General features: G+C 27.7%; 1 protein-coding gene across 1 annotated transcript in view; it reads right to left on the bottom strand.

The window, feature by feature from the left end:
- LOC100572622 overlaps nucleotides 1-5638 on the bottom strand; it is a 44681-nt gene extending 39043 nt beyond the window's left edge. The window contains exon 1 of the mRNA XM_016802131.2: nucleotides 4591-5638. The gene's annotated coding sequence lies outside the window, so the exon portion shown is untranslated. The remainder of the gene's footprint in view (nucleotides 1-4590) is intronic.
- Nucleotides 5639-10898: the final 5260 nt, after the last annotated feature.

The raw sequence follows: 10898 nt of genomic DNA on the forward strand, positions 1-10898 counted from the left end.
TATAATATATCAAATTTGCCGTCGAATATTCTAACGTTGGCTGGTGACTATGTGGAAAATATTGATTTTTTAAATACATCATTAACAGAGTTTTCTGTTTAGGTTTTAAGAATTATAAGAATATACTAAAGTAATAAGAGTTAGTTAATATAAAAATAGAGAATAAGAATAAATTATGAAAGTTTTTTTTAGTTTTTATACTTTGTATTTGTATTTTTTTTGAATATTTTCATGAATTTTATTTTGATTTATATTAATTGTTGTAAATTATTATATATTATAGCTATGAATATTTTGTACTATAAGACATACATCAAAAATGTAATTGGAATTTTATTTCAGTTAATAAAGATTATTGTTATTATTTTTATTATTATTATTATTATTATTATAAGTACTTTTTAAATGTTTAGGTTTGTGTAAGAACAATAATATGAGGAATGTAATAGCTATTATAATTGAATATGTTATCAATAATAATTTATACATAGGTAATTACTAAATAATTTAAAAATGTTCACATATTGAAAATTAACGTAGATGTACGCTCAACTTTTTTTTTAATTCCAGTATAAACAATTTACACTACTATTAAATATATCGATCACCTATTTAATTTCAAAAATAAATCGTTCGAATTAAATATTAAATTATTTATCACGTTATATCAATTATAGCACATTATAGGTAATCGTGTGACTTTTTTGCAATCCTTGTTAGGTGTTACTTCAATGTCCCTATTTAGTGATATAAGTAGGTATAGTAAAATATAGTAAGAAGACTTATTAGTGGCATATTTTTAAGAGGTGGAGAAACCTTAACCATGGCCCATAATGAAATTTTGGGTTCAATAAAAAAAAGACGGGCAAGTGGGTATAGCTCAGCTGTACAGTAGGTTACAAATGGGTCACTGAAATAGATGATGTTAAATTTGAATTCAATAATATAATATCATAGTATAAGAAAAACGATTCCGAGCGAAGACGGTCATGTCAGTATATGATATTACTAAGTATATTTGATGATATTATTGTGAATAAAGTAATTTATTTATGTATAACCTCTTTACTTGGAACCTTGTCTTATTTATTCAATCCTTTGGTGTAAAAGTTAAATATTTTATACATTTTTAACAACAAAATCATTTTAAAATCTGAGCGGAGCTATGAATGTATTTTAATTTTAAATTTAATAAATGTTGTCAAAATTCAAACTTTAAAAATCGTGCCTATGTAATTTTATTATTTGTCAACTGCTATTGTCACAATATATCAGGCGCCTTGTATTAATTATTGGCTTTTTAGCCCAAGAAATAAATCTTTATTGATATTCATAGTAAAAAAAACTAAAAAAATTGAAAACTGACAATGTCCGTAAACAGCTCGAAAATAGTCAAAATGTTATGGTGTATAGAAAATGAAAGTATAAACATTCAGTGGAATTTTCATGTATCTACAGTTATTCGTTTTTGAATTACAACCAAATATCAAAATCGCTACCTACAGGGGAAATCGAGTGAATATCCAATCTTGTACAAATATGAACTTCAAACGCTCATAAAAATTTATTTGATTTGCTTGTAGACATAATTTTTTGGTAAAGATAGATAAACTTATAAATACCTAATCTTGTATAATATTTTTAAATCTTAGATTTAATAAGAAAAAATTTTACGAATTCTCAACTCAAAATAATTTGATAATTTCCGTGATTTTTCCGTATTTTGTCGAAATTCGATTTTTAAATAGGTACTTACAAAAAAAAATTGTGACTGGATTTTTAATATTTTTCAAATTTCATTGTAACAATATAGTAAGAGCCTTGTATTAAATTTTCAAGCTTTTTTACTCAACAAATAAAATTTTATTGACATTCATAGAAAAAAAAACTTAAAAATTGAAAATTAATGTCTGTAGGTAAACAGCACAAAACAAGTGAAAATATTTTGGATATAAGATATGGTGTAAAGCAAATGCTAATATAAATGTTCAGTGAAAATTTCATGTATCTACATGTATCTACATGTTGGTCATTCGTTTTAGAGTTACACCAAAAACCAAAATCGATTTTGTCAAAAATCGATTTTGCCTTAAAATTCCCGTTTTTCCTTAATTTTTATGTCGTTTTTCCCGGGGCTTTTGAAGACTATTGGAAATTTTAAATTTTTACCTACCAAATGCACCAACTTGATTAATTTACCCATCGAACAAGATACAGTTGAAGAAAATCGAAACAGATTTACAGCATCAATATAAAAAAAAACACACATTATTGTAAGATTAATACATTCATCCCGCTCAGAATCTATAAAAATGAAGTCATAATGTCATAGGACACCAGAATGTTGAAATATTGTCAGCCATATCTGAGTCTAGCATTAAAACTATTCAGATAATCGATGTCTAAAAGGCAATAAAATCGATTTTTAAAAAAAAATGTGGGCTAGTTAAAACCACTCTGGTTTACAGCAGGTATCGACTATCGAATGTACCTCTCTATTGAGTAAGTAACTGTAATGGATGTGTTAAATTTAAATTCAATGATAAATTAGCATGCAAAAAACGATTCTACGCAGAGACGGTCTACCTATTTATTACTATATATACATGATATATTTCTATTGCTATTAGCAATTTGGTAAAAGTTAATTAATTTTGCCTAGAACATCGTATTTATTATATTAATAATTATTATAATATTATAATATATTTATATCATATATTATTGTTATAATATAAATGTTTAGTCATTAATCAATACGAACTTACCGTAAAACTGTGTGAATAGGTCAGTTTTATAAATAGGTACCTAAGCAATTAATAGCTTAAAACTAATCTAAATATTTTGAAAATTGCATAGTGTATAATATACTAATATACCAAAGCATTAACAAAAAGTTGCAAAATCCCACGAAAAATAATTTATGAATTAGGTATACCAAAGTAACAAAGATCGTTATTTTTTGTTTGAATATAAAATATCCAATTTTGTCGAATTTTAACTTAAAACGTTTATTATTTTGATATGATTATTATTATTAAAAAAATACTCATTTATTTTTTAGATTCTGAGTAGAGTAAAATCATTAATTTTACAACGATGTGTTTTATTTTACTGTAAAAATGTTTTCTTGTAGAAAAGTAATGATTAATGAAATTTAAAAAAAATTACAATCATTTGTATAATGACTCATAATTCATAACTTTTGAATCTGAAATTGGAATTTTAAAAAAATCGTCAAAATCACAAAAATTTGACAATTATTTGAGTGAGAAATTCATAAACCATTAGAAAAATTTTCTTAATTTAAGTACCTATCTAAGATTTTAAGATTTAATTCAAAACCCTTCATAAGCTTCGTACGCGGGTGACGTTCTGCTGTACAGTAGGTTATAAGTGGGTCACTGTAAATTGTAACGGATGGTATTCAATTTGAATTCTTATTATTTATATAGTATCATTGTACCTATACGAAAGACAACTCTGGGCGGGGACGATTTGTCAGCCTAGGATATTTTAAATTATATTTAATATATTGTGTTATTAAAATACGGTAGTTGGCAAGTTAAATAATTAATATTAATATTATTTGAATTTAGATATTACTATTACTATTTGTTTATCATCATATTTGTATATAATAATATACTTTATAAGTTTCAAGAACTTACCCACAAATAACATTTTTAAATTAAAACACAAAACTAAAATCTTTATTTTTCGTTTAAATATCTAATTTTTTTCAAATTTAAACTTAAAATAACTACTTATAAGCAAAAAATGTTGCGTAAAAATTCCCGTTCGTCCTGAATATTTTATTTTTGTTTTTCCGGGGCTTTTAAAAACTACTGATAATTTAAACTTTGACCTACCGATTACTCCCAACTAGATTCACTTTCCCATTAGAAAATATACTGAAGTTGAAAATCTAAGCATTATTTTGACTAATTATAGTGTGTGCGATGGCGTTTTAAATTAATTTTTAACTAATACAATTATTATTACAATTGTTTGAAGAGCTGAAGAGTTTATTGGAGAGGATATTTATTTATAAATTATAATAGTTTCGATAAAATATAAATACGTACAGACTACAGAGCTAAAATATGGATGCCGTTAAGAGTTTATACTTAACAGCAAAATGAAGTATGAAGTATATGTGTACTACCATGTACAAACCGTGCCCCCTCCAAAACGACGATTTGTCCATATCGCGTCAACAGGTTCACGTAATCAGTTTCAGTACGTATTTACGCAACGTAGGTCAGCTGTTGGTATAAATCATAAATAAAGTGATACGAAAATAAACTACCTAAGTAGACGGTACCAAACAATGACAATTATCAGGAAATGGCGACGTCGTGTAGTGTCTCGTATGTAATAGTAACTAGGTATCAAACACGAAACAGGCCTAAAAAAAACTGATTCATTTTCAACTTATCTGGAGAGACTTGAATAATCTACCCGTACAAACTTCAAGAACAGTTAGTTGTGTACCTGTGCTTACATGTACGCTGCGACCCATTTATTAGAATAAAAGGGGCCCTGGGCCCTAGGAGTACCTACAATATAAAAGTGAGGGACACTTACCTTATTTAATAATCGTTGGCGTCGATCAGTTGGGTGTCGTTGGCGTTCGACCGGCGTGAGTTGGGCTTTCGTTCTTCGACGTTGCCGTCCAGGCTGTGCGACTCACACTCGAGAGCTTCGTCGTCCGTGTCGCTACAGACCGGGCTACAGGACAGCGCCAATTTAACGATGAATGCTGTTAGCACGGTAACCAGTACTAATACCACGGAGAGCAGCAACAAAACGAAAGCGCCGGGTGACAAGGCTGCCGGCACCATATCAGCCGATGTCGAAACTGTGTCACCTGTGATACGTCGGCCGGCTGCGTCGTATTTGTGACGGCAACTTTGGTGAAAACGTATCGGGCTCTTGCAATGATTCGTTGATAGTACTAGTGCACTCTGCTTCAAAAGTTCAAGCAGCCGTCATCTGTCATCCCTTATCGGAGCCGCTTGAATGTCGAATGACGACGTCGCTCGGCAGCTGGTGGAGGGTGAGATCGAAAGTCGGCGGGCGCCTCGGAAAAAGCCTCGCTGGGCGTGCTCGTGTACGCTTCGGTTGCCGTCGTTTCCGCCTTAAACTTATGTATATCGCTAATTTCAGAATATTTGTACAACGCACTCGGTCGGAGTAATAATAATCAAAACATTGTTATCAGTATCTACGCTGATACCAACAACAACAGCAAAATCGAACACTGATAGTACACGATAGCCAGAATAACGATAACCAGCAGCAGCCTGTATAATATCCTTTTTCGACCGCCACTTTGATTATAATTACGATGTCCTTTTCCAGTGACGTAACAATCAATAAACCATATAGTATAACATTATATTTCTCTACTTTCAATTAGTAGTTGTTGACTCAAGCACTCGTTGTTGTGAACCAACTACCCAAGATCGAAAACTGCCATCGTTACGATCACGGTTGTAGTATCGTAAGCGATAGTTCTGCGGAACATAAACATTGGAATGATAAGAGTCAAGGGAGATATGTGATAACGATAATTACGTGTACATTCACTATGACTAAATAATAATAATAATTTATTATTGTTAATTGATTTAGTCATGCCGTCATGGTATTATACCTACACTATGCGTATCATAATAATATAATCATAATATTTTAAATCGATCGCGAGTTAAAAACAATAGAAATATCATAATAATTCATTATTACAAAGTACTTAATTAATACATTTTTACGCAACAGTGATTTTGACAAAACTCCAAGCTGCGGTGGAGGCGAATTTAGTACTTACTGGCTACTATATCACAAAAAAATATGCTAACACTGCTAACAAATTGTATCGCCTCTATTATGGACGTAGTTTGTGCCTTAAAGGTGTACATTTACATTAGATAATAGATTCTCATGATCCGGGCCGGATTTAAGGTTGTGGGGGCTCCAGGGTCCATATAAGGATGACAAATTTACTGCAAAACGTACATATTTTGGCTTCAACCGAGTTTCGTCCCAATAACCTTCTTTTATACCAATTCCGTACCAGTTAAAAAAAGGTTGATAGGAACTTTTTCCGTCCTTAATATTTTTCATAATTTAATCGTAATAATGCGTGTATATAAATATTGTTATTATAAAATACATACAAAAAATATAGGTACCATACCTATTCATAATATTAGTACATTTTCATAATTTAATCGTTATCCATATATATAAGAATCTAACTTGATTTTGGAGACGAAGGAAACCGGTTTGTTTGTTTATTTATTATTGTTATTATTATTATTAATTATTTATTTGTTTGCACTTGCATTTTTCCATTCGAAATATATATTATTCATTGAACAAATAATTTATTGTTACATTTTTTTCTACCGTATCTCTATTCTATAATAAAAATAATACAATTTACCACTGCAGTGGTTGCATTCAAAATGTAGGATATATAATTTTCAGAAATTAGCAATAACAATAACTACAATATGTAATATATTATATTATTTGTATAGCCAAAAAATAGTCATATGTTTTTAAATTAAATTATAAAAAAATTATTTCTTCCGGAGGAAGGTCGGGCAGCTAGTAATATATAAGAATAAAATATTCAGTAAATATACTAAGTAGTCAACGTCAAACTGTCATGTTTATAGTCAAAAGAAATATACTTTAACAATTGTATAATTAGATTTAATTTAAAAAAGGTGGGTAAGTGGATATCGCTCTTCTGTACAGTATGTTTCAAGTGGGTCACTTTATATTGGATGGTATTAAATTTGAATTCAATCATATAATAATATCATTGTATACGAAAAACGAGTCTCAGCGGTGATGGTTTGTCAGTGTGGATATTTTATATTATATTTATATTATTATTACTTATTAGGTACCTACTTATTATTAATACGATAGACGGTAAGTTGAGTTAATATATTATAAAATTATAAAAAATAACTGAAACCGTTTTTCTTGGTTATTCAATATGAAATTACGTCCAAATTTTAACTTGAAATAACTATAAAAAAATAAAATTGTGCTATGTATGTATATTTTTAGATTTTTTGGTTACAAAATTAACTACTTATCTACGTGGAACCTTATCTTAAGTTTTCAATCTTTAACTACATTTTTACCTAGGTATAAAATATTTTTAAAATTTTTAATTTGATCTTCATTCGTCAAAATTCGAACTTTAAATGCTTATAAAAAAAAGTTGTGCATATGTATTTTTATATTTTTCAACTAATATTGTAACAATATATCGAAGCTTTGTATTAAAATTTCACGGATTTTGGCCCAACAATTAAAATTTTATCGATATTTATAAAAAAAAACTAAAAAATTTGATATTTGAAATTGTCCATAAACAGTTCAAAATGAGTCAAAATATTTTGAAATTCTTATAGTGTATAGAAAATGAGAATACCTATATAAACCTTCAATGAAGATTTCATGTATTTACGATCATTTGTTTTAGAGTTACACAAAAAGCCAAAATCGAAATTTGTCAAAGACAGATTTTGCGTGAAAATTCCGGTTTTTCCTTTTGAAAACTACCTATTTAGAATTTTAAATTTTGACTCCCCAAAAGCACCAACTAGATTCATTTTCCCATCGAACAAGATACTGAAGTTGAAAATTATTCATAATTATTTCGACTACTAATCGTGTACACAGATACAAAAAAAAAAAAAAAAACACATCATTGTAAAATCAATATATTCATCGCTTTGCTAAGAATGTAAAAATATAGGTTAGTGTGATAACTGAAATCATATTATCTTTATTTCTAAATAATATTATATTGTTATATTCGATTTGACACTGGACGGAATTGGTATACCTATCCATAAAAAATTGCGGGACGGAACTAGTATATCTTTAAATTCAATTTTTATATTTGGGACGGAACTTGGACGCAGCCTTTATTTTATGAGGGCCTCTTATTAATTGAATCTTGTGGGGTCCAAGGGTTGAGTAAAAATTGAGTGAACCTACAGTAATAGGCTGTAACGTAGGCATGACGTGTTAAATACTGCTTAAATTTTAATTCAATGATAAATCGCGGAAAATTATTCTGAACGGTTTATTTTACCATTAGTAAAAGAGTAAATCAGTTAATATGCGTATTGGTACCTGTAAAAAGTGACGTGTGGATAATATAATATTATAATATTTTATAATAGGATTCTCGCGGTTTTTATTCATCCGCATGTAGTATCTATGCGTTCTGTTAAGAGTACCTACTGGTATTGATACTTCATACTTGCTTATAATCTATTAACATTTAAAAAACAGTACACAATAAGGGGTCTATAATCTGTCTATAATCATATAAAACATTTTGTAAAAATTAAATCATATATTATTGTGAACTGTAATTAAAAACCTGAAAATATGAGATTTTTCAAATCATAATGCAAATTAAAATTTATATTTAAAGCGGGGTGTTTCTTACAATCTACAGACATTTTTCTGATGAATTCAAATATTTTTTCAGAATCAAAATCAAACAACTTTAATTTTGCCAAAACAATATTTTTATCGTGTTATTGACTTATGCATGTGCGTACGAGAATGATACTCGTATTAAATTTCATTTATACTATTAATCATTTACAACCAAATAGATCATGGGCGATTAAGATATTAAGAATTGCTTAAATGTTGCCCCTTAAATAATAGCTGTAGCGAGGCCCCTTAACAAAATGTTAATTCGGTACCTCGTACCTATACACATTTGTACAAATGACAAGTACCTATTATAAACTTAAGTAAAAATATTAAAATAAAGTAAGTGAAATTTCACATTTCTTAAAAATGCTTATACCAAACCATTCAAACCCCTTAAAAACTGTATAGCATCATCTTAAATTAATACGTTTAGCAAATACTATAGATTAGGTTATGACTTATGACAATGATTCTTGTAATTGGTCAGATTTAATAGATTTTTTTAGACAAAAACAAAAAGCCAAGGTTACCTCTTCGATTAAATAAAATTCTCATGGATCTACCGCCATTCTTACCAATGCGTGTTTGTTTAGAAACCCAAACACTAGGCCATTCCGTTAATTCTGGTATTATAATATTATATTATATAATATCGTATAATATCAGTGTATAAAAAACAAAAATTAAAGGGTTTATATAGGCAACCTAGTATAATTTGTAGCGTTAGAACAGTGTCCCCTAGAAAATCTACAAGCTTTCCGTATAGGTACATAATTAAAACATAAATTACTTGACTAGGTACTAAATATCGACTAATTTGAACAAATTGTTTTGAAGTGCCAGATCATTCAAATTGTCTTTCATAATAAAATGAATCACAAAATTATAGTTAAAAATAATAATTGTTCATAATATAATTTATAATATTATGTAACTGCATAACTGCAGTATACGTAATATACCATTATTCGGCTATTACGATTTACGGCTATCAAATGATAATCTCGTTTATTTTGGTTTTTTTATAATAATATAACAAATTATGATTTATGATAATATTAATAACTATTAATTAACTAACAACATTTTGTATTTAACATTATAAATATTATTACCCAATTGAATCAGATAATTATTGTATTTACTATTTACTCGGTAGTAAGTTACTACAATTATCGTTTTGGTACGATGTGTTAATATGTATATCGTTGTTGTTAACTTTAAATTTTAATAATTATTATAGGTACAGTGAATTTTTATCAAATTAAAATTTTAGAATATTGCTGTTTTGATGTTTTGGTTTTTTATGATATGTATTTTTATTTTATTTTACAAAACAACTTAATTTTTTTTATATAAATTGTTATAAATACAATATTAATATAATTTACTTAACTTTAATAGTTAAAATCATTAATAATTATTAAAACCTTTAAATATACTGCAGCTGCAAGTAACTGACAATACTGTTATTAATATATATGGAACATTAATCTATATTTTATTCATGCAATACATACTTAGCCAAGTAGTATTTTTTTTTTAAATATCATGAGATAAATAACTATTTTATATAAATATAAAGCATCTAATTCTTAAAGTCTAATGGTAATACACTAGTACTTATATTAAATATTTTTGAGTATTTGAACCTATACATATAACGTAAATAGTATTAGTATTACTTATTAGGTAGGTAACCTAACCATATAAGTATTTGAATTATGTTAGTTTTCTGGTCATAGTTGATTCGTTGTAAGTATTGTCGTAAGCTAGTTGAAATTAGCAATAATAATTGTTAATTATAATTTATAACCCTGCTGAATATTCGAGTAAAAAAAAAAGTAAAAAAAGTTTATTATTATTCTCATAACACCTATACGTGTTAAAAGAAAAGTTCATGTTATTATATTATATTATTACTATTATTACTATTACTATTTGTTGTATATTAATTATATACCTAGTATAACTAATAATTTGGTCTGAATAAAAAAAAAAAAAACAATAACGAACAGTGCTATCAGTTATGACTTGACACTTAATATATTTAAGAAATATTAAAATGAAAATTATTTTTACTTTGATTAAAGTAGGTTTTAAACATTTTTATTTATCTAGGTATTTATTATTGCAACAACGAAAATACGGGTAATAAAATGGAATAATAATAATATGAAAAATATTTTTCACTTCTCCCTAAATCGTCAGGATTCATGCAGTATGACCTCGTAAAATATAAATGGTTCATTTTTTAGGCAAGTTTTAATAATCTTATATTCTTATGTATCTATCTCCTATAATATATATTGTATAATACACGTATGTATAATCAATGGTATTAGGTATGCATGACGCGCAGTACGGAACACGGGCGTATATACCAATACCATCCATGGTACGTA

Source organism: Acyrthosiphon pisum, chromosome X, assembly GCF_005508785.2.
Source record: "Acyrthosiphon pisum isolate AL4f chromosome X, pea_aphid_22Mar2018_4r6ur, whole genome shotgun sequence".
In the NCBI taxonomy this organism is placed as follows: domain Eukaryota; kingdom Metazoa; phylum Arthropoda; class Insecta; order Hemiptera; family Aphididae; genus Acyrthosiphon; species Acyrthosiphon pisum.